This window comes from Ostrinia nubilalis, chromosome 7, assembly GCF_963855985.1.
Source record: "Ostrinia nubilalis chromosome 7, ilOstNubi1.1, whole genome shotgun sequence".
Classification (NCBI taxonomy): domain Eukaryota; kingdom Metazoa; phylum Arthropoda; class Insecta; order Lepidoptera; family Crambidae; genus Ostrinia; species Ostrinia nubilalis.
The window spans coordinates 10599530-10626501 of record NC_087094.1 but is presented as its reverse complement, the minus strand read 5'-3'; positions in this window follow the sequence as shown (position 1 = coordinate 10626501).

Genomic DNA, 26972 nt, shown 5'->3' with positions numbered 1-26972 from the left:
GACGGATCAGATAACCGGAGCAGTAAAGCCACTCAAGTTTTATGACCGCACAACACTATTGTCTTTCACAGCCAATTTATTTTTGCAAAGGTGTGCCATACACGATTAATGTACGAGAGTAGGTTGTAAGGTAACATTATTACTATGGATGTTCCAACAAGGGTTTAGGAACTTGGAAACTACTACGCCTGTAATAAGTATACCTAAGTCCTTACTTCGCATAGCCTAATTGTGAAAATATTAATTAAAACTTTCGAACTCCAAATTCTACTTGAGCACACATACTCTAACTTACCTAGCTTCATAGATACAGTTCCCAAATTATTGCACACACTTTGTCTTAACTAATTAGAAGCCATTAATCAGTATCGATTTAAAGTTGCCAGTTATTACTTACCATTCTACTCCGCTCGAAAAATAAAAGCCTTGGAAATCCTCTGCAGCGTTCAAATTCTTGGAGCGCTGTGGCGAACCGTCTTTGCCTGACGGCGGTAATAAAAACGGCTTAAATAGGATTTTAACCGCGAGTTCCTCGCCTTAATTAAATTGGATTTGTGAGTGAAAGAAATATACGTGAAAAATTCGTGTCGATTATGTCAGGCGAATGAGTTTTTGAATCCCTTTTTGTAAGCGGATTATATACGTCTCTCGCGGATTATTATGCTAAATGGCTGTGCATTACTGTAAGAGATATGATTTTTGTTTCTACTCGCATTAAATTGCCGCTCGACGAGGCTTGGGGGCTGCGGGGCGTGAAGAAGAAGCATACGGCAGGATGTAGCAGCTGGGCCCCTAGCACAGCTTGTTCTCTCATACCTCCTATGGCAGATGAAAAACCTCTAAATATATTGGTATAATATTTTAGGATGTTTCTGAAGCCAACGGATCGAAAACTACTTTTATAAAACCAATCATAATTAAAATACATAAATACTAATACTTTACTTACCTAAGTAAATTAAAAGATCCTCTCTCAATTTATTCTTACTGTGGAAATAATTATACATAACTAGTGGAATAGAGTTCTCTAATTATTGTGCTCCCATTGCTGTCATTATTTTTTAATTGTAAAATAAAAATCACTTTCATAAAATAATAACAAACCATTTCGCCTGAATTTACAACGGCATGGGTACGTTCTAATTAGCCAAATGATATTTTTATGACCGTTACTCCACATTCTCAACAGTTGATTGCCATTTCATTGTATTATTGTAGTAGCATAATATTAAAACTCGGGATGACGGCAGCAACAGCTGCAGTAACGGGGTTTTAATTATCACTTACAACGCCTTTCAGCCGCGGAAAATTACTCCCATAAACCATTTAGAACAGAATAGCTAAACGATTTAAGATACCAAATTATTAGAAATTTGCCGTCAAATTTCTCCCTCGAATACGTTTTCGAAGATTCATTTGCTTCATTATGAAATATCACTAAGCCGTAATTCAATTAAGTTTATTGACATTTTCGTCTTTTTGCGTGGACTAATTAAATCAAAGGGCGCATACTATTGAATAACATTATCCCCCAATTAACATTCGGGGTCGATTTTTAAGGCGGTTACAGACGGGCCGGTGCAGGCAATAAAACTGCTCGTCCCTTATCCGTCATTCAGCCCTTGGAGATTTCTTCTGGGGGAATAATTTACGTTGATCGTCCGGAAGGGGAGCGTAACTGCCTCACTGAAACTTTAAGCTTTCACTCAGAACGGTTGCGATTCGCTGTGCTTCAACTTTAAGTAATAAATTACTTTCGATAGAACACTGAGAAAGTTAATTGGGGTACTTAATAATTTCCTATTAAAATAGCGCTAGAGCCTTTGTAGTGGTGTAGTTCGGTTAACATCGTTATTCGCGTCGGGTTGTGCGTGGGTTATGTTGTAGTTCTTTTTAAATTCGCAGGTGCGGCGGGCAGCTCGGCATAATGACGTTTCGTTACGTGTCGATGAGTGTGAATAAAGCCTTTGACGGCTTTTGCGGCATGCATTTCAAGCGGGGCACTTCAATTTCAGTTTACACGCAATCACGACCAAGAACGACAGGGAAAATCAAAAATTTTATCGCTTTAATGTGCGTTAACTATACGCTTTGTTCTATTGCATGTTATTTATTTAGCAACTCAGTAATTTATAACTCTTTCTAACTCCCAAGAAATTAATCAAAGGAACCTGAAACTTTGGTTACTTATAGCTTAGGCTAGGATTGATTAAAATAATAAAAAATAAAAAAGGATTAAATAAAAATATTAATAGTTTGATGACGTCGAATTTTTTCGTGAAAATCGTATAGATATAGTTAATTGGTACAAATTAAAACAAATATAGGTACTATAACTAGGTACCTATTAACTTAATAAAACATCCTTACCAAAGTGAACTGTAACGGAGTGGTGGGTAAGCCTTAATCTTAGCACGTTACAATGCCGGAACGACAAGGGAAAGTACCCTGAAAGTTAGTTAACGAGGACGGGTATTTAACATTCCGCGAGACGCGGCGAGCCCTGAGCGGCCGTCTTGTTAGAGAAACATTACCCTCTTTTGGCCGGGCCGTCGGGTAAAAAACACCCGGGCATATGTCACGGTAAGCCATGGCTGTTATGCTGCTGCTATTAACTACGACTCTACAACAGTTCGATTTTTTCAAGTTGTTTATTTAAAATTTAGTTTGAGAAGCGACTCTATCGCTAAGAAATTTTAATAACGAATGATTGAGTATCGTTAATAAATGCTTGCATTTATACTGAATGATATAAATATTTTTTAGGAAATAATAAATCCTATGACAATGGTAGAGGCATCAACAGGATAGAAAGCTGATTGTTAGTAGAACAAATGGAAAGGGAATTCCCCGTGGATTTAATTAACACTGACTGTCGATTAACAAGCATTGTCGCTGCGCTGTGCTTTAATCGCAACAGACGTAATTTTATAAAACACTGTTATAAAAACTGTTATGTTATACAACTACTTATTTGTAAAGTAGAAAAAATTATTATGAATGTAATTTCGATATTAAAAGGCATTTAAACCAGGAACTACTGAATTCTTATTAGCAAAATAGTGATGTATTAATATGACGATATTATGAACTATTTAACTGGTGTTTCACTGAAAATATTGGGTATCATAGAGTCCTGAATTACATCAACACAGCTATAGTAATGTTAGTAATAGTCCTGTGACGAAGTGTTTATTTTTTCAATGTCCATGTCTGTCAACTCTACAAACAGTTGTTTTAGCTAGAAGGTTGCATAACAGAAACAAAAGGAATCACGTAATCTTCATCACAGTATTAAATAATAAAATAAATCAAATAATGTCATCACAATGCCACAAAAACAGCATTGATACTGTGTCACATATCGGTGCGCTATCGCACCACCCGCCATAAAGGGCAAGCCCGCGGTGTGCCCACACGCCGCGCTAATTCCTCTTTACGAGTAGCGATGAGCCCGCCCGATATACTTACTACTGTTTCTGCGAATCTGATACCAATCGCACACCATAACAACACTAAAACTATATAATAACTTATTGGCAAGTAAAAAAGATATTTCTTTAACTCTATGATGAGTAAGTAGGCATCTTATTTAGATACAAATTAGGCGTAAAAGCTCTACTACTGTACGTAGAGTACTGGAGGTAAAAAAAGTACTAACTTTCGAATGTTTTTCATAAATACTTTGCTCGGTAATATTTCTCTCTTTTAGACATAATTCTTTCACATTTTTTGCTTGTGAATAAAAGTATAGACTCTAACATTTTAGAAAATAATTTATCTAGTTTTTGAATCAACAAGACAAACAGAACATTGAAGTGATTCCGCAGGATATTAGAGAATTAATACGCCTTCTTACACCGCTGGATATTCCGATATCGGGCGTTAACCTTTAAAATGTGGACCTTTATCATGTTGCCATAAAGTAGAGTGCAGTGGTCGATGCAGGTTCGGTGTTAATTCTTGTTTACGGCGTTTCGCTTTTAGTGGCACTGTTCAAAGCGACGAGGCGCGTGAGCCGGCGGCTCAGCCCGCTCGTACGGTTCAATGCTCTATTAGACGCACTAAGATCACTAACCTCAGTGCGGTACAAATAATTCACAATTATTCAACAGTCGGGGAAGTTCAATAACGTACGATTGGTGGTTCGGGTTATACACGCGCAATTGCCATATTCACTAGGTACTCACTCTCTTAGCTTCTGGTTTTGTCAACTAACATAAAGCCTCTAATATAAAAAAAAAATTACATAATCATAGACAGAAAATTACGCTACCACAAATATTTAAGCCTTCGCATAACACTTATTTGCATCACAACAATTCTAAAACGGTTTGAATCAATTAACTCCATCCTCATTCAAAACAATGGACGTTCCCTAAAATCGACTTTCAAAAACAACCCTCAACCAAAATAGAAACAAAAATATGTTTTTAATATTAATCCGTAATTTAATATTAATTTATAGTCGAAAATCACCCTCCCACCGTCATCGAGTCGGAAAATAACGGAAGTATTTAAAAGAATAAGACGGTGTTTTGAAGAGGTCGGGAAAACAATTAATCATTCCGTTCTTTTATAGACCTAAAGGTTGGAGGACACAATTGTTCTGTAATAGTAGGGTTGTTCTTTTGTTACTCCAAAAAGCGTATTATGATCGCTTTAGACACTGCCGAAAATTACAATAGTTTCCATATCGCTGCTCTCTAGCCGTCTTTTGCTGCTTAAGTTTGGTAGTGTACGAGTATACCGGCTTGTAAATGGGATCGCAGAATTCCGTCAGTATTTAGACAATACCTCCAAATAATGGACGCCGCGATGCGCATTAATATTGAGGTAAATCTTATTAGGACCGCTTAAACGCCGCGATAATATCATATTGTTTTGAAACTCACCATCCGCGTTTCCTCTCTTATGCTTGGAAGGGTTCCATCCTCAGGGACAACCGAAGCCTCTGAATATTCATAGTATTATCACAAACTGACTTACAGAACTGAGCATCCTCGTAAATATATAATACCTCGGTTTCAGATAAGTGCGGTTAACGTTCCTTTTGTAGAAGTCCATTACAAAAGAAATAAATATTATCGAGTAACTGGAGTGTAATCGGAAATACGTCGTAAAAGGTGTTTTTAAAGGTTTGCCTGGTGGTATTGGAAGTAGCATTTGAGATGTAATTGTTGTGCTGATTTCCCGAGGGAGACGCAAGTTTTCCCGGTCCGAGGTTCTGAGCTAGATGTATGTACCGTTCGAAGCTCGCCTTCCACGTTTCTAAACAATAATCCAAAAATAAGGATTGTTAAATCGATTCTGAACAAGTTATCACGTTATTGATGTAACAAATTATTATAAAAATAAATAAATATTATCTACAACAAAATTACGCAAAAAAAAAAGTTTAATTTCTTTATTACTTTAAAGATAATACTATTAGATGGATTGCTTAGAAGTTGCCATTTAAAACCAACGTTTATCAGATTAATCCTCATCGCTAAAATCTGGATTCCACAATGAATCGACCGCTGAAAATTTGCGAACAACACAGATAAAGATACCATGCGATACGCGCTGGCCCGCTAAATGGTTCATAAACACATTATTCCGCGTCAAAAGTGACGCCAACTGCTGTTAATTCCGCCTAATATCCATAACAACCTTTACGCGGCTGTCATAACAGGGTCCGATATAAAGATGATGGATATCCCCGCATAAACGAAATAAGCCGTGTGTACAAGTGCGTTCGCCAGCCGCTGCGATGCGTACTGATAAATTGTATGTTATACGTCATACCACCTAAAATACCTGAATACTTTAATAAATAAATTTTATTTAATTTGATATCGGTTCGGATATTATCCCCAAGTAAATTATTTGGCTAGCACTAAAACTTATGATTGTTATTTTGTATCACGTCGTTAAGAAATCAATAAATAGGTTCGGAAATAACACAAAAAAGGGACTTTTTTGTGTTATTTCCGAACCTATTTATTGATTTCTTAACGACGATTTTGTGTTATTTCCGAACCTATTTATTGATTTCTTAACGATTCTTTATGATTATTTGTAACTTACAAAGTTACAAATAATCATAAACGTATTTGTAAATGCCAAGAGCAAATAATACAAAAGGCAATAATCTTTTTACAAATGTCGGCGCCGCGTCGTATGTTAACTTGAAAAATATTAAAAAGGCATAGTTTGCCGGGCCGCTATCAGCACTATCAATCATCGCATAATAGGCCACGTCCCCTAACACACGTTCTTAAATAATTTGTCAAAACTCGCGCCTCGCTCATACTGCGAACATTTTCTACTTAGGTGTACCATTTTTCTAGACACTTGTGCCGATGATTTTTCATTTGAATGCTAGTAACAAGTATGAAGGGAACTAGGATGCCTAGATGTATTTAAATATAAAAATCTAAGAGAAAAATAATTTATTGAGCTTTTTCTAGGGGTTAAATTAAGCTTACCTATTGTGGATTTAACAATGACGAATGAATATCATTTTAAGATTAGTACACAACATTATTTCAAGTAAATGTTGCGTTATTCAGCTTATTATGCCTTAAGTAACTAATCTACATAGTCAGTAGATACAGTAGATACGTATAATCTTCTCTATGTGTAGTACTCGTATAATGACTCTATAATTTAGATGAACAAACTTTCCCACGCACACATCGATATCTATTCATGCGAATAATACTTTTTTCAATTTGGATTCGGCCTCAATTCTAACTCATAGATCAAGCGTGCGCTAGCACGAAACCATTACACTTTGTTGACACCAACGAATGCCCTTTTACATATTCACCCCGAGCACACAAAGATTGAGCCGTGAAATTGAAAATGGTTTCTATGAACCAAATTTTATTCCATGCACGTACACGGCATATCGTCACTACAAGGATCTATTCCTGTTTCATGTTTTACAAGTGTTTTATCGCGTAGATTGCGTTTTTTCATTCCTCGGTGTAACTTATTTTTGAGTTGAAGTAAAAAAAAAACCGGCCAAGTGCGAGTCGGGCTCGCACACCGAGGGTTCCGCCGTACAAACGTAGCGGTTTACAATTTATGACGTATTAAATCAAATTACTTACTTGATTCCGTTGCGAGTAGTGGCGAATTTCAAAATATGCGGTATGATTATTTTTTATTTATTTATTTTTCCTATATTTGCATTATAGGTAGGTACCTACCTCAGCGTTTTGAATTTTTGCGTTGATTTAGAATTTCTCACAGTTTAGAGGCAATTAGATTTAAGAAGTGTTTGATATGAATTTCAACTTTAATATCTCTACGCGTTCATGTGAAAAAGGGTAGGTGGTAAGTTTATAATTATTAAAAAAATATTTTGTCATGTAAGCAAAAATAATATTTTAAATTTTATATAACTTCAAATTTATCATTTTCGCAATTTATCCTTTATCTACTATATAACGTTACTTCGTGCCAAATTTCAAGATTCTGAGTTCACAGGAAGTACCTTGTAGGTTTTGATTCCCTAGCGTGTGACGGAAATTCGTCTAAGGTGTCGGTATAAACTGCTGTATCTTTTGATCGCGTTAACTTAGAAGTTTGATTTTTTTACTTCTTAAAGGGACAATAGATCTAGGTATTTGGTATAAATTTCAATTTGACACCTTTATTCGTTCGTGAGAAATAACGTAGTAAGTTTCATTTTATTAAAATATTTTTATTATATTATATAACTAAAAAAATGTAATTTTCGCAATTTTTCCTATATTTGCATTATATGACAATGCTTTATGCCAAATTTCAAGATTCTGAGTTTACGGGAAGTATCCTGTAGGTTTTGATTCCTTTGCGAGTGTCGAAAATTTGTTGAAAATATCGACATAATCGGCTGTATCTTTTGATTGGCTTGGCTTAGAAGTTTGATATTTTCACAGCTTAAAGGGACAATAGACCTGAGTATTTCATGTGAATTTCAGCTTGATACGTTCACGCGTTCTTGAGATAAAGGGTCTTGACAGACGGACGGACGGACAACAAAGTGATCCTTGGGTTCCGTTTTTTCCTTTTGAGGTACGGAACCCTAAAAGTAACGGAGGAGCTACGGTTACCTTGTGGAATAGAATAGTCAGGATCACAAAGGTAATAGCTACGGGATGGGCTACTGTTAAGGGCTAATGTTTGTGCTATGAATATGAGTGATTGCTCTTGAGTTGTAAAAGGCTCTTGTGTATAATATAAAAAAAGTTTTCTTTGTCCAAATAAAGTTTCCGTTAAAAACTCCAAACTTTTCATCTTAGTGAGATTAAAAATAAAGTTATTTCTAGGTAAATATCTAGAATAGATTTGTTAGGAATTAAATAACTTTGCCCAGACCATTTCTCAGTGCTGGTCAGTACAGTAGAGATAGCATAGAGCTAAAACGCGGCTAATACATCGTGTTTTGACAGAAGTGCACTACACTGCAGGAAGTATTGCTCACTGAAATAAATTACCTCAGCGTAAATTGAAAGGGGGAAAGTCCCGGACTCTGTTCAAGCTTATTTCGTCTAATCTACGTCATAGGTTAGAGCGTTTCGATGTTTCATATGGGTCAAGCAAACTATTCCAGTTTTTTTTGTTAGCATAATTATAGCCTCATTTCAACCGGGTGTGTAATGTATGATATAACTACATATCATATAATACTTAGAGGATATAACATCACATTATATAAAATCATTTAATATAATAATTATTTACTATAATAAACGAATAATATAATTTTAAAACGAATAATTTTAAGACAAATAACTAACAACTGATATAAAATGGTTTGATATAATGAATATTTTCTATAAAACTTACAATGTATACTATTTAAAACAAATAACATTCAAATCATATAAAAATAAAATGTCGAACAATCAAATGAGATAAAATTATTTTCCTATAAAACTTAAATCATATAACAATAATTTTATATAAAGTTCAATTGTTATTGTTAGAAAGTAGTTTGAACACCAAATAAACTATAGATAATCTTAAACTTTATAGAATGTTTTGTCTATGTAATATTTTATCGATTATAAAATAAAAGACTCTCGATCTTCGGCTTTCACAGAAATACGTTATTTCATTTCAATTATTCCCATTATAATAGGTTATGGGCCCAGTAAACCCAAAAAGTTATCAATAAGTGCATTATCTGGAATAGGCGCGTATTTATTTACAAGAAGCAAGAACTGAAACATCAAAAATGTCTTCAAACGCATTCCTAACCAGTGTGCCTAAGCTATTGGGTCGCCAGAATTACCATGAATGGGCATTTGCAGCGGAAAATTTGCTGGTCTTGGAGGGCATGTCTGACTGCATCAAGCAAGAATGTTCAGAAGCCAGGGCAACAGAAGACAGAAAAGCAATGGCCAAGCTGATCCTAACAATAGATCCGTCATTATACGTCCACATTAAAGAAGCTAAAAGCACCAAAGATCTGTGGCAGAGAATAAGAAACATGTTTGATGATTCTGGATTCTCAAGACGAATAACATTACTCAGGAATTTGATATCAATTCGCCTTGACAGCTGCGAATCAATGACGAGTTATGTTACACAAATCATCGAAACGGCCCAGAAGTTGTCAGGAACAGGTTTCTCCGTAAATGACGAGTGGATCGGGAGTTTATTGTTAGCTGGTTTGCCTGAAAAGTATTTCCCCATGATTATGGCAATCGAGCATTCGGGAATCGCCATTACCAGTGACGTAGTGAAAACGAAGCTCATAGATTTGGCAGGAAATGACTGCGAGGCGGGAAGCGCATTCTTGAGTAGAGGGCAGCACAGTCGTCATAGTTTGAAAGTTGGTAGCACTGGCAAGTTCGACAACTCCAACCAACTTCATGGCGGTGCGTATGGCGGAAATGGAAAGTCTATGCCCGACTCATCAAATGTCAAATCTGACAAGTCAAGTGTCAAGTGTTATCGTTGTAAGCAGTTTGGACATTACAAATCTCAATGTAAACAACAGAGTAATCAGCCTCAGATAAAGAAAACAAACGCATTTTCGGCAGTTTTCTTGAGTGGAAATTACAGCAAACAGGACTTCTATTTGGATAGCGGTGCGAGTACACATATGACTCCAAATATAAACATGATACAGAATGCATCTTTTACTACAAGCATTAAGGAGATTATAGCGGCAAATCAGAATGCTATGCCAGTTTTATGCTCTGGGGATGTCGATATCATGACCGTTACTCCGGATTCCCTTTATGAAGTAACGTTGAAAGATGTGTTGTGTGTACCTAACCTTACCACAAACCTAATTTCCATCAGTCAACTTATCAAGAATGGGAATAAAGTCGATTTTAAGGAGAATTGTTGCTATGTTTACAACAGACAGAACACTTTAGTGGCTGTAGCAAATCTGATAGATGGTGTCTACAAGATGGTCATAGAAAAGAAACAGTGTTTGTTTACATCAAGCTCTTCAGCAGCAAGCAGTGAAATGTGGCACAGGAGACTTGGACATCTGAATATGAACGATCTGAACAAGATGAAAGATGGAGCAGTGACAGGAATATCATTCACCGATAACTCCGTGATCAACAAAAACTCTTGTACCGTGTGCTGTGAAGGAAAGCAGTCGCGCTCACCATTTGCCATGTGGGAACGAGGAGCAGCGAGCCATTGGAAGTTATCCACGCTGATGTCTGTGGCCCCATGGAGGTTACTTCAATTGGTGGAGCAAGGTATTTTCTTATATTTGTTGATGATTTTACTCGAATGGTGTTTGTCTATTTCCTCAAAGAAAAAAGAGAAGTTTTCAAGTACTTCAGGGAATATAAGGAAATGGTAGAGAACCAACAATGTAGAAAAATCAAAGTATTCAGAACTGATAATGGGTTAGAGTTTTGTAGCAATGAATTTGAGAATTTCCTAAAAAAGAGTGGCATAATACATCAAAAGACCAATCCATACACTCCCGAACAAAATGGTTTGAGTGAACGAACTAATAGAACAATTGTAGAGAGAGCCCGTTGTTTATTATTTGATGCAGGATTAGATAAGAAGTTCTGGGCAGAGGCAACAAACACCGCTGTCTATCTTAAGAATAGATCTGTAGCATCAGGACTAAATAATAAAACTCCTTATGAGCTCTGGACAAACAGGAAACCAGATTTAGCCCATATTAGAATATTTGGCAGTCATGTTATGGTTCACATACCAAAAGAGAAACGACTAAAGTGGGATAGTAAGTCAAGAAAGCACATATTAGTCGGCTTCTCAGATAATGTAAAGGGATACAGAGTTTATGACCCCATCAAAAGATATATTACAATTAGTAGAGATGTTATTGTACATGAGAATGCAAAAGGAAACTGTACATCAGATTCTAATGTAACAGTTTCAGTTGGGGATATTGTCCAATCAGAGGTTCCAAGCAGTAGCAATAACATGGATGAAGAAAAGTTGGATGTCATTATGAGTCTTGTAGATTTCACTGAAAATCAGTCGCATGATGACACAGTAGGACCTTCAGAGTCTAATGCTTTGACGACTGATTTGGATTCAACTTTGCATCAATCTCAAACATCTGAAGAGGTGAAGGAAACAATGTTACCAGAACCAGCAATTACAGTAATACCCAAACGAGTGAGAAGGCCACCAGAACGGTATGGGTATACTAACTAATGCAATGCCAGCTGATGTTCTGACTTAAGCGTTATGTTCCGTAAAACTTGTTTTTGTAATTATCGTTTATTTGCTGTAGTTGGGGTGTTAGAAAGTAGTTTGAACACCAAATAAACTATAGATAATCTTAAACTTTATAGAATGTTTTGTCTATGTAATATTTTATCGATTATAAAATAAAAGACTCTCGATCTTCGGCTTTCACAGAAATACGTTATTTCATTTCAATTATTCCCATTATAATAGTTATAATAAGCATTGCATGCAGCAAGCAAGCAAACAAGCAAGCAAACAAGCAAGCTAGCAAACGAGCGAGCAAGCAAGCGAGCAAGCAAGCAAGCTAGCAGGCTAGCATGCAGGCAAGCAAGCAGGCAAGCAAGCAGGCAAGCAAGCAAACAAGCAAGCTAGCAAACGAGCGAGCAAGCAAGCGAGCAAGCAAGCAAGCTAGCAGGCTAGCATGCAGGCAAGCAAGCAGGCAAGCAAGCTAGCAAGCAAGCAATCAGGCAAGCAAGCAAGCAAGCAAGCAAGCAGGCAAACAAGCAATCAAGCAAGCAAGCAGGCATGCAGCATGCAAATTTGACTAAAAACTTGAGACTTCTGTCACGGCTCCGGCACTGCGGGGCTCTGGCGGTCCCTCGCGTGCTAATCGTCGCAGATGGCTTTCGCTCGACACCGCGTCTTCGGCTTGCTGGCCGGCTTTGCCGGCCAGCCTCAGCCGCGGCGCCTCGCTTCCAGCCACCTGCTCCTCAGCCCGCGGGCCGCCTCGCCCCTCGGTGCCTACGCGCTTCTAAATTACACTCTAGGGGTAGGGCAGACAAGACTACGTGGAGTCGGTTTTACGGCGATTCGTTTTTGTCACTAAAGTCATTTATAAGTCAAGCTAAAGAAGAACATACTAAAAGTTATATCTATCAGAAATTATATCAATTAAAGAGTATACCAAATAGTCGTTATAACAAATAATATTTATTTTATGTAATGGTTATATGAAATATTATTTATATTAAACAAAATTACATCAAATGAGTCTTAGATTAAGTAAGGTTTATATCAAATGTCTTTATGCGTTTTGATTGGTATCTGAAATGACATTATTAGAAATGATTTATTATATGAAGTAAACATTATATGTTAAAAAATTATATCAAGTGTTATTATAACATACGTTTATTATACAATATGAACGTTATTGAAATGAATTTATATCATATAAACTTATATAAACTGTCACGCACCCATTTCAACCACTGTCTTAAATAATTTTCCCGTGAAACCAAGGGCTTTTTCCCACGGAGACATCACTTTTTTGCAGGAACTGTTTTTTGCAGGATCCCGTTTAATAGCATAGGTGTTTAAATGTAACGTTTACATTAGTGTGCGTTAGCGTTCACACGAAAATTTCGTTAGAAGTGTCCCGCAAAAAAAAACAATAAAACAATCTGTTCGAATTTGTAGTTCGAATTTCAAACAATTTATGACATTTGACAAGCCAGTTTTGCGAGATCCTGCATTACTGGATGCCGCAAAACTGCATTGCCGTAGGACTAGTAGCAAACCCTTTTACTTATTCATTTTCCATGTCAATAAATATTGAATCTCTTTTAAAAGCTTCAAAAGTTCTACTATGTTTCACGTCTCTTGATATTTTGTCATTAAGCTACCTACGTGCCGCCGGTGATATTTTCCTGGTTATTTGGGTTCGGAAGGTGCTCAATCTGTTTACCCTGTAAGTATTGAGAAAAGATCGAACTAATCCCAGCGGGTTCGAGCCAGCGCAGCGCTGGATGTGATAGATACTGAAAATTGCATAAAATCCATCAACACTAGTTACCACTTTGTGTAACGTAGGCTATGCCCGCTCGAACGACTTGGGCTTTTCTGCTGTTAAATTAAATGACAACACGGATCGCTACCTCATTGCCATCAATAGTACAAGGTGTATTATGCAAATATGCAGCTCTTTTTCTTGACGTAATGTACCGGTATTTTAGATTATTCAATGATTTTTTTAATACCTGCTTTAATACTGAACTCTCCAATTTGAGTTTTGCTCTTTCTTAATGAACAGCGAGGATAATATAGTCTGGAATTCTGGACGAACTTTTTATGGATCTAACATAAAATTCATTAAAATAACTCAAATTATGTTACTCGTTATTATTCAAGATAAACATATGGGTATAAGGTACTTTATAAATTGTACTTAAAGTCTTAAAATTAAGCAAGGTATTGTCCCTTTTAACATTAATAGCACTAACTCACTAGGTAAACAAACAAATAAAACACCAGCAATGAAAGCACGGATCATATGAGATGGGGTCGCTCGAGAACAACATATTTTTCGTTTAGCTGGCGGATCGCTCTCGGATCCCGAGTCAGCTCTCGATCGCAGGCTGAACCCACATGGCGCCCGTGACCTCATCTCGATAGTAAAATGGACAACAATCTCGACTCTCAACAACTTCACGATTAGATACAGTTTATAGTGTGAAGCTCAATGCGCCTGTAAAATTTTATATTTTATTTGTCAGTGTTTTATGACTTTGCAAATACCTACACAATAAGTTACCATTTAAAAAGGCAACTGAAACAAATTACTAATACATTTTAGTTTTCCGAATTAATCTCTTGGCGAATTCACGTTTTTATTATCGATCTGAAAATACATATTTATGTAAGTATACAATAATTACTTAGGTACATATTTTTTTCTTAACGGCACATTGTAATTCTTAGTTTAATAGAAAATAGATCTATGTGTATTGTTGTGTAACCTCAACCAGCATTCTCTTCAATCACTCGCCGCGGGACACTGTCGACGCGTGTTCGACTCGGAAACATGGGCCCTACTCACCTTACATCCATATCTTCTGCCTTACATGCTACTTGAAAGTTGGAATTTATTACCCTTAGGAATAAATCCTTTCCGTCCCAAAAGTATTTGTATTATACTCGAATCTGCTAAACGTGTAATTATATTAATTACTCGGGAAAAGCATTGCTGAACCAGTTCCTATAGGAATTAAATTCTAAACCTTGTCAGCGCTACATATTTCCCTGTTACCTATGTATAAAAGCCGCAACAATATACGCAAGTATCTAAACTTTAAACAAATCATGACGTATGGCATTCAGTATTCATAAACTAATAGCAGTAAAAAGCATTGAAACGCGTCGGACGCATGAAACGTTAGCCGGCGATTTCATGGTGAAAATGTGGACAAAGTACTAGTGTTGACACAGGATTAACTAGTGTCATACGCGCGCTGCGCTCATTTGTTAGCCGCCGGACGGCAAAATATGAGAACGCGTTGGTCTGTTTAATTTGGCCATATTCGGCCTCCACAATATTCATGCGAAGAAAACACTATGGAAATGTTCTGTAATCTGTGGCTGGCCCAGCCTGATTACAACACTCGATTATTGTCTACCAAGTCTGTAACAACACATTCCTTTTATCGATCGATTGAATTATAGGTAAGTATCGTTAACGTTTTTTGTTGGCTCTACTAATACGATTTATAACATTTTAAAGTAAAGTAAAGTAAAAAAGTATTTATTACTAAAAGATGTCACATTGTACAAATTATTCTGGCGGTCTCTGCACTAAGCAGGAAAGCTTGTATCGCAGCGGCCAATACAAGTAAATATCGTATCTTATAGATACTTAGTCATTTAATTTGTTATCATAATTCAATTTTATGCTTAGTGACTAATTAATATAGGTTAGTATTATTTATTATTAACAAAATGAAAGCCAAATTCCAAAGCAGAGTTTAATCCTGAGTGTGGTTTTGTCCAACTTTGCTGTTGCTGTTTTAGTAGTTATAATGGCTCTCTTTGGTCTGGGAATTGGTGCTAATGCAGCTTGTCTCTACAACGGAACCATTTGTTTATCAGTGTTAGTATTTTAGTTAACTTTCTAGTTTGCAGCTCATTAAGATCATAACTAAAAATTATGCAATGAGTTTGCATATTGCGTAAAAGATCTAGCAAAATTCATAGCTAAAGTGTCATCGTGTTTTATGTAAAGTATTGGTCAAGGAGCCAATTTAAACTTAGCATACCCATGTTGTGGCCAACATAAGCTCATAACATAACAACAACCTTCGGAACAAACAATTAAGTTACGCATGATTGATACCCGCTAACTTTACACCGCCACACTTATATCGACGCGGCGTGATGGATAGCGCATAAAAACTATGTTTAAAACTTTATAACCTTTCAATAGCCCCTAATGTTCATCTTGACATATTCACGACCTGTAGGTATGTGTGCATGCATACAATATTATCACGCCCATTTACATTATTCCCGAAAACTATTAACGTGTCTCGGGTGAGACCAGTAATTAATTGTTGTGATAAATCATCATGTAGTAAATAAGCAATAGGGTTATATTTATGAGCATAAACTGATTTACATCAAAACCATTAAGGGTAATCGGATATACAAAAAGTACCTGACCATTACCTATTTAAAATAATAAATAACTTATACTAAGTTTTTTGTTTATTCCGGTTATTTTACGACTGAAACAACGAATGGATTTTTTTAAAAGTATCGCAAACAGTAGAGCACAAAGTGTTAGAGCTGAAGAATTTTGACAAATTGGTTAAATACGTGTACAGGACCCACGCAGCGGTGCCGGCCGTGATTGATAGGTGTTATAACTGAGCGACCTCCGCTCCTCACACCTCCCCGTCATATCCCACGAATCATTCCCCACAATCCGTTACATCTGAATACTTAATGAAACAAAAATTGCAAATGTCAAGCAATATGTCTACCAGCCCTATGAATACTAAAGATACTATTTGTGGATCATTCGCATACGAAAAATTGAGACCCGCATTTCCAACCTAAATGATACCAATACATCACCCGAGTTTAAGGAAAGTCATTACGGCTCACGACTTCTGTCGCTTACACCCGTACGATGCGGCAAAAATCATGAAATCTGATTTAAAAGAATGATACAGGTCGTCAGAAAACAATTGGAGAAACGTGACCGGAGCGCCGATATCTCGCGGGCGATCGCAACACGTCGCGCCGCCCAATGCATACTAAGTAATCATACCAGTTTCAATTTTACTTCCCCTTCAGGAGATACTTCATAACATATTACAATGCAGAATGCCTTTGGTTGTTTCCATACCACAAAAATTTGAACCATAAACATTCTAGAGAGACAATATTTTGTCGGTTTGTTCAGTGCACGTAGAGAGTTGCTGCGAAGCTCACATGTAGGCGACTTCTTATAAATAAGTTATAACCTCGTCTAGGCATCTGGTAGGACGAACGTTAACCCCTCTCGTGCGACTGAAGACAGCAGCCCGCATGTTAATGTTTCCCATCACAAACACGTAGTAATCTATTATGTGCCTTTGATGTGCCAGGTAATTGCATCAGCAGGCATCGCCCTTTCGAATTGTCTCGAGTGCTTAAAGTATTACGTTCAATTTGGTACGTGACAAGCTCATTGCTCACAATTGAACAATAAAACACAAAGTAGAACTAATAAGCATAAATCGAACTATTCAATTAAAGTGGCTTCAAACCGTGACGTTGCCGGTACTTAGTATTCAAACGTATGCAAATTACAGACGTGCTATGCAATAAATGCCGACACACGGATCACAATTCGACAATTGGCATTTACGTCGCAATCGCATTGTCTATATATTTCGCACGGCAACAGTGTTCGGCGTGTCCTTAATTACGAGCATTTATTGAGTGATGTTTTTTAACTGTATTAAAGTTTTTATACTGACAGTTTTCAATAAAATTCAGTAACCATAACCAATGCTGAAACTTATTATTAGTAGGTACTTAGTCATTACATAAAATATATGATAATTGATTCTTAATGCATCATATATAGAATAAAATATACTGACTGGATGCAGCAATAAGGTATAAAATTGAAGTGAGTAGAAACCAAGAACAGAAATTGGAGCTTTCAAAAGACAGCCATAGAAACAACTGCATAATCAGCTTTGCGTCGATTAATATCATGATGCCCGCCGGGCGCGTCCCCGACTGCCTGCTCGATATTGCGGGGACAAAGAACTAAATTATTTCCTCCATTTCTTCAACCTCTTTGTTTTAGATACAACGTGGCTCCTCTTGCCATTATTTTCGATAAAGGCATGCAAGTATTAGTTTCCAGGAAGCATTTTTACAACACTAATATGAACATTTACACCACAACAGGTTAAAAGCTAGAGACTTTTGCATGTTTGAAAACATAGCTGTGTAGGAAATTGATCTTCGTTTAATTTCTACAATATCACTAAGATAACTTTGTTTCAGGTTAACTTGCAATTAAACTCTCTGGTTGAAACGTTACAAAGAGACACAGCGGCGAGGACTTTGTAGATTCTTAAACTACTTAGAAGTAATCGCACTAAACAAAACTTTTGTAAGTAAGACGACGCAACGATTTAATTTCTCTAATTAGATATTACGAGTAGAACAGGGAAATTGCTTTTGAAAATTCACTTTGTTTTTGGTCATCCGATCCATTTAACCTGCGAATATTTAATGTATTAGTGGCATCTACAATTAATAAGTTTAACAAAAACTTAAGAAGTTTAAACTTCAAGCCATTCATTAAACCTCAGACAGAACAAAGTTCGCTTTACAAAGTGACTATCAAGAAAGTCTTCTGAGCGCTTTCTTAGTTCGTATAAGTAGGCGAGCGATTGCGCTATCGATTCCCGCGTCCTGACTCGATGCATAAACTCAAATTCAACATACAATAACAGTTGAGAATCGTGGGCCCGGCCGAACGAGTGCCGGTCTTTGGTCTCGCGCCAAACTGCGGAGGTGATGTCATTGTAATGTACTTGTAAGTACTAGTAGCGTAACCATTGCTGGATTTTATTTCTTTGTTTTGCAGTTCTAGTTTATTAGATATCCATTTCTAGTTTACACTAGTCCAATTTATCGCAATTGCGTCTGTGTAATTATATGTATAGCTTCTTATTAATTTGCATGGTTAATTTCTTTCACTTCAACTTTCATGAAGAGTCCAAGATCAAAATCAAAGAACAAAAATTACTTCCCCATACTAAACAGCCTGTCAGCTATTATTAATTTGAATGTTTCTTTCTTTCTTTCAATGATATTATCATTCTTCTCTCGCTAGAGGCACGCGAATAAAATTGAAAACAACGCATGTAATATTACCGCCTCGAGGCGGAACACCGTTGCGGCCAAAGTAAGCAAACAGTCGAACGAAAGTAGCAAGCATAATGGAGGACCCGCCTTATCCATAAGTCATAGAAATGAACGAGTGGTCCAACAGCGGCCAGGACAAACACCCAGCGACAAACAAGCCAGGTTCAAGAACCTGCTCGTAAAATCCAAACGTCATTTGTTATGGAACACAATGAAAATTCCTATTTCCGTAATGAAAAGTTCCCTCAAGAAAACATATCTTTTTTTAATAATGCATTTCGGACTCGGTTCACCTTCACGAATGTAAGACAATAATTAAACCATTTAAGTTAAGAACAAAAAACCTTAAAATGTACAAAGTCAAAATATCCAATTTAATTTTCTCTATAAAAACTAAAATGAACATTGTTCCTGCCACGTCTACTGTATCATAATTTTAATTTGATTAACTCTTACAAATTGCAATCATATTGAGCTACCTTTCCAAGAACTGAGAAGCGTCTGACAGGGCGGCATTTTCATTAGATTCGTTGCAGCAAGTAAAAACTTAATAAACTTTTACTAAAGAATTTCTAATTAGAAATTTTAGCTCTTCACGACATAGCAATATTTCAGGCTCGTGAAGGTATTTCCAATAAAGGACTTTGCCAAGTCATAATTCTTCAAAGTAGCGTGTAATGAGATGTGGATATAACGGCATTCTTATAAGATTTAGAACACCGTATTCATGCGCCAGTAAAACTTTGAAATACTTAACCCAACTCCGCTCCAAGAAAACTGTACAAATAAAACGCTCTTGTAGCGAGCAACTACTATTAAACCCTTCACTTTACACATGTGAATTAAATAAAATGTGGTCTAAAATACACATAGCTGGTACTTAATTCAAACGAAAGAAAAATGGCCGCAGCAAATGGCGCATAAATTTTGCTTCGAGAATAAGTCGAGGGCATTAAGAAAATGTACATTACAATTGTGCAGAACATAAAAATTGATCGTTATTGGTTATGTGATATATACTCGATCGTACCTTCTTAATAAGTTATTTTAAGATATTTTGACATTTGTAAATTATAAACACTATTATAATTTAGATTTATTTTCAATACGTACTAAAGTAGTAAAGTTGTGAGCGTATCCCAGATATCCGCTTTTCAATCAATAAACAAACACTGCTTGTGAAAATGCACCGTGCGGATTAGAAATTTCAAAATTTACGACGATGAACCCGACCGTAGCACCTCTATTGCAGGCTTTACTGAATTTACATAATACGCCCGCGCGTAGAGCTATCACAGCTCCCGAGAACCGCGTTCAAGTATGCAATCGTGTCACAGAAGTCGACGTTTCAAAAGTAGTCACGTAAAATTTTACGTTTGAGCTCGGCATCAGTGCATCGACAGCGTTTCGAAGCTAATCCAATCAGAGCCAATGGCGCTGGACACGGTGTCAATTTCACACATCGGGCCGCCGACAACGCCCGCAGAGCGGCTGCCGGTCGCACTATGCGATCTTGAATGTACTCCACTAAAAATAAAATGACCAGCCGTTTCACACGATGTTAAATATTTTTGAAGTTATCCAACTGTTAATAAAACGCTCTGAATAAAGAGATTAAAACACCTCAATTGAAATAAGACTTAAGTGAATAATGAGTTAAAAATTTTAAACACACTTTAAAATAAAATCCAATACCTATATCGCAAAATAACCCCTATACAATAATTCAAGGCAAAGCATACCGGATCAATTTAATATTACCAGATGTTACGTGTTCTGTTTATAACCATCTCAGCTTAAGGAACTCGACGAAAAGAGCCTTTTACAAGCTTTCCAAGCTTTTTATACCAACAGCTCTCAAATTCCCCATAACAAATGCTGTACTTACAAAAATACCTTCGAGGTACGATGTTTTCTTTCCCAATTATTTATGTGGGCCGGTAAGCCGCACACGTAGTGTCTGTAAATATAACGGCAAAGAAGCTTTTAATACTTATTATTTACGATCCCTAATAACTAGCGTGGATCGACTGCACTACCTGCGACCGCCGCCTGCCTGGACTTGTCTGGAATATTTAAACCTCCCTCTACAATATGTTTGCATAAAACAGAAACCGATAAACTTAAGCGTTATCAAACTAGCGATCAACTGTGGTTAAAATAAACAATTTTGTATAAATTACATTTAATTAATTACAGTTAACAAGCATTATTAATAACTTCAATTGGAGCTAAGTAAAATGAAACGCATTTTATTAATTAATTAGTTAAACGAATAAATTCACAAGTTTTTATGTTAGTTTCAGTTCAGTTGTAGTGTCTTAGTCCTACTCAAATGAACATTAAATTATCTCGCTGAATTTTGCGAACTTTGAAGCACATAATCTGTCCCTTCTAAGACTCATCACAAAACAAATAATTTAAAACGAAAAACAAAAGTGAGAGGAGCGGGTAGCAGTTAAACGATTTGTCGGCGTATTAATAAAACGATTAAACGAAGCTCTCGGTGGTAATCTGGGAGCGACGCGGCGCGCCACAGATGGCCACAATTCCCGAACTTTGATGACGACGCGCATCTCTAGACGGGAATCAACCGGCGATTACTACTACTCTTTTGTTGCAGACTGTTTACGCTCGAAGGGTGTTCTTTGGACGCCTTTTCATCCCGCAAAAGACCAATTTAAAGTTTGAAAACACAATTTTCTGTGCGATATATCACGAAGTTGCTTGGAAAATCATTGGCTAATGTAACGTCTATCGCAAATAATAAGACTAGATCGCATAGATGTATGCATTGTGATAAGAAGGGAAACTAGCTCATTAATTCCAAGGTAGCGCAAAGGACAATAATTAATTTAGCATCGGAGATACTAAACTTTTCTTCTTATTATTATTATTATTCGTTACGCTCTTGGCAGAGCGGTCGTAGTCACGTTGAGGCGAGTTTCTATTTCGAAAACAAGGTATACGAATCTATCATGAAAATTCTTAACTATAAGTAAAACATACGCCCACACCGCCATGAATAAAACAATGGATAAAGTCGACGAACAAAGACCTCGTACAAAAACATTAAAGTCCCACTAATTTCGTGTTTAAAAGGTAACTAATGATAGGCATCTGACTGACGTCAATCGGTGTCCGTCGTTTGATGACTCGTCAAAATTGCTTCCTGCGCTGTTAAGTGCAGGAAATTGTGACTCCTCCATCGACACACCCGCCGAATGCTAACTGCTTTCGCGTACACACCTTTGATTATACCACATACACTCCTTGTAACTTCGTCAAAAGGCGATCAAGCTGCGATTGATTCATTCAAACCAAGATTCAATATAAACAGTAGTGTTACCATTGAATTTTTAACTGAATCCCGAATAATATCAAATGTGTTTTTGTGTGGTCATTTACCTACCTAGTAACTCATGTTTAATGTAACCTACTCAATATTTCTAGTTTGAGGGCCAAAGAGTGTTTTACTATCAGACTGAAGCTTTTTTACAATATTATAAAAGTACCTATCTAATTCTTTCGTAAAATGTTTTTTCTTTCACTTTCCTGAAATTGCCAGTAAAGTAGCCCTTATAAAAACTTTAATATTATTATGCAGACCAATTTCAGTAAGAAACGAGAATTGACGCGACAAAGATAACAAGATTAGGTTAAAACTGTCACAAAAATTAAAACGTAAGTAAAAATAACGTCGTTTTCATAACTTAAGTATCGCGTTTTCTCCAAAAATAAATCATGTTACTTTTTGGACTTGTACGAAAGAAGGAAAGAAAAAAGAAATAAATACTCAAGTAGAATAGACAGACACTCGTGCTAGTTCGTATCTATGTAGGGACGACCCTAGGCCCAGAATATAAAATTCGACAGAGTTACAAATTGATTTACCTTTTTATTCAAAAACTGTCCCTAGTGCTTGGTTGGATAAATCCACGCCAACGGTAAATGGTGCTTAAGGCAATATCTCGGCAACAGCAGCTGTGAAGTAATGGCGCCGACACTTTACGCGATGCGATTACGACCACCTAAACATTCATTACAAGTAATGTCCGTCATTTATCTGTCCTAATCACTATGTGAACGGTTGCCCCCCGTTTGTACCGCGTGATTATTTGAAAAATCACAAGTGCTTCAGTAGTATAGTCTGAAAACAAAAGCACTCTACCATAATAAACAACCAGACGTGATAAGCGCCACTACCTTCAGCAGGTGAATACCGCTAAATGTTTCACGGTTTAATCAAGCCCAAGCTATCAGGCAAGACAAATAGTTAGCTCATCTGCATCTATACGAGCCTGAGGTGCCGCAAACAACGGAGCCTCGATATTTTACGTTAAACTTCTTCGCATATGTATAAGGAGTAGTGCAACTTTTGTATCGGAAAGAATAATGTATCTTTTAAGTTAGCTAGTTTTTGTAGGCCAATAGGATACGTATCGGGATCGTAAAGCGATTTCGCATGGTTTCTAAAGCATCGGTCGGTCGGCTAGTGCTCAATCGCACTAATGGCAAGAACCGCAAGCGCAGTCTCCGGGGACATACTAACTAAATATGTAATGGTTATTCGGAGCGGCCTCACTACACTTAGACCCTGCTTCACATTGACCGGTAAAGTTACGTGCAAGCTTCCAAATTACCATGTGCGGACCAAACAATTACCTTTGTGATTACCATTCCATGGCATGATAAAGAACGTTTTGTTTTCTTTATTGTCTCAATGGGTTTGTTCAAAGCTTAGGGAAACTAAACACGTCCGCGCTCGAGTTCAAAAGAATTCACAGAAAGTGCGAGTGCAGTAAAACAACTTTTGAGCCTTATTTTCTCGTTCCGAAATTGCAGTGGATTTAAGCGAGATTTCATTTGTATGGAAGCTGGTATAATCTGGAATAATACCGCAGTAGCGGCAGGCCTTCAAAGACGGCACTCGTCCGCGTCGCGGTTGCCGCCTGTAATGAGTTTTTTAAATGCGCAACACATTCACACACCCCGGCGACTCCCACTGGATTTAATGTACTGCGAGTGCAATAGAGGTCGCCTCATTTAGCGAAAAACTCCTCAACTTAATTGGTCCTTCAGAAATAATTATCGGCTGCGCTAGTCTAATAGAATAGAGTATTCAATTCTTACGTCTTCAGGGTACCATAACAGTCCGCACATCTAGTGTAGGGATGAATAAAATCCAACTGAAGCCGTCTTGATTACTGCGACCCGGGCGACGCTCGACGGTTCAGAATTGGACGGATTATGAGGAATTTAAAAGACGATGACAATTTGAATATGAACAAGAAAAGTATTTTTTTAAATTGGACGAATTTTCTCTTTGTATCTCATAAAGACGCTCTCATTGTTGAACTAAATATGACGTATTCATTTTATTGTACGCGCTAAGGGACTGATTTTAATTTCTTTGTTGTCTCGATTGTGAGCCCTGGAACGGTGATAGAAATAAATTTGGATGTGGAGAGGGTTCATAATAATCTTATTATGAGTTTCAGTATTAGAGAGAGATGAGGTAGACAAAGGTTTTCTGCTTGTGTTTTCTTGTAGTGCGTTTTGAAAGAGTCGTTGCAGAATTATGCAAAGAGCGTAAGGCGCGTCGACAGACCCAGGGAGGGCGGAAGGAAGCCGGTGCTAATTACTCGCCGCCCCGAGCGGAGCCGGGCTGCATCCTCTGCGCGCTGAAAGCGGGGGAAGGAACCGCCGCACTCGCACGCACCCAGCCCATGTGGCGAAACTACTGAACCCTTTGTCCGGCCCTGTCTCAAAGCACATGACTGCTAAAAAGCTAGGTTTTATAAATTAATCTTATGTGTACCTACCTAGTACAAACACAATAGGTTACACACAGACATAGTCATGAGAATACATATTCCACCAAGTAAGTTAGGTACAAGTAATATGCGTGCTCTGAGCTGAGCTGAATGATAATCAAGTTAACCCATAGGTGGGTATATAGGTCTAATAGATTTTAACTTCTATTAAATACGAAAAAAAAGAATGGAATAAAGCTGTAAGTCAATTTTATAAGACTATGGAATAAAACCACAATCCTAAAATTGTAGGCACGAGTATTTTTATACCATTTTATGTTTCCCATTTAGACTCATTGGGTTCTAATTATAATCGTACATATCCCCACGGATTAGCGAAAGAGTACGAGGACCCGCTATGTGTGCATGTGGGAGTAACGATTTACCCACAAATTGATGCAAATCGCTTTTTGTTTGCTCGTTCAATTCCAATGTAATTTGCCATTAGAAAAACAATCTGTTATGGAGAGACTTTTTGTGCTTTTCAATTGTTTTCCAGTAAAGTTACACAAAAACTCTGCAATCAAGTTATTCGTTTTACATAATCTTATTTTCTGGCCTTTGATAGTGAAAATTCATATGGGTGGCTGGGTTGCACCTGTGGTAGCACCATCTTACTTTAACTTTGACAAACGTCAAACATCTGTCAAACTCCATACAAAAAACACCGGTTATCGTTAAAGTTACTGTCAAAGTTAGGTGGTGCAGCTTAGCCATAATACATTTTAAATGAGAAAGTACAGGTAGGTAATGTAATTAAATAAAGCAATAGTTCATCGAAAAAATGCCTAAAAGCAACATTAGAATCAACTAATTTATATTCTTAATTAAGGCGCGCCAATTAATAAATCTAAACGTGAATACTTAAGACTCTTTATTGCTTTTAACTTAGTGCTTAACATTTTGTTTGAATAACAAATTTATTTGTTCTTTGTAATTAATTACTCGTTTAAAAGTATGAGAAAATAGTTAAGATTTTCTTTTTGAAATAGTTTGTTTTTATTTTATAACGTGTAACAAATTTTATTTAAAACTACTGCTTCTAATGTCTGTGTAAATATATGAGATACTTAACTAAACATGAACGCCAATATGTACATAAATAAAGCCAAGTGTACATGTGGCCAACGCACCAGCGCGCGACGACGCGTAATTCAAAGTGTAGAGTGTGTATTTGTAATACACGACGTCGGAGGCTCAGAGACGACGCGAGGCGCGGCCGCGGGGAAGCCATTCATAATATTGTAATAACGGCTTCCACCAGCAGTTATTCCGTGCTTAAACGTTTTACTGCGGTCATTATCTACCCGCTGAAAGGATATGCAGGCGATAAATTGTACGTTACCTACACACCTACAGTAGGCAGGCACTTATCTTAAATCTAACCGCAACCCGACGTCTTTATAGCGGAAATAATTTATTAAACTGTAATTGATATTTCGGCACAATTACAACCAGTTGCGAAGACCTCCAATCGGTTTCTTTAAGCACCTAAAACTTTACGCAAAATAAAAATAATATTTTTCCAGACGTTTATGAATCGAAGGTAAGTCATGTTTTTTTTTTAATAAACTTCTCAAACGACAACGACAAATTACTTAATTTGATAGAGAAAACGAATGGTTAGCGATATTTGTGTATCCATAATAGATATCTCAATGTGCACATAAAGGGAGCGCGCCTTTCCTTTGGCAATAAAGAGACCATTTAATCGAAGCTTATCTGCCGGAAGCATTCATTAGATGATTGCGCCATTACTAGTGGACTCTTTCCGAGGGACTCCACCCTATTCGGGCATTTATTTGTTGGACAACTCGCGAAAATCTTTTCCAGTTTAGAGTTCACCACATGATCCGTGGCTATTGTTAGGCGGGCATGCTCAATATTATAGAGCTTATTGCTAACATTAAAAAAAAATAGAGCATGAAATTGTTAAGTTAATAAACTCTATTCCATGATTGTTACTGTTGTATGCACTATTTTAATTCAACATTACTAGTGGTCGCCCGCTGAATTATGTCCTGAAATTACTATTACAGCGTAGGTGTTTACAGTCAGTAATTAAACTAGTAATAACATTGTAACACAATAATATCACGGTATTATGTATACAACTTAAGCTGAGTTGCACCGCCTTATTTTAACCGTAACTTTAACAAAATCCGGTGATTTTTGTATGGAGTTTGACAGATGTTAGCCGTTTGTCAAAGTTAAAGTAAGATAGTGCAACCCAACCTTAGAAATTTCATGTAACCTAACAAAAATGGACGTAGAATAATCTAATAAAGAGCATCGATATGACTTCGACTCGAAGGG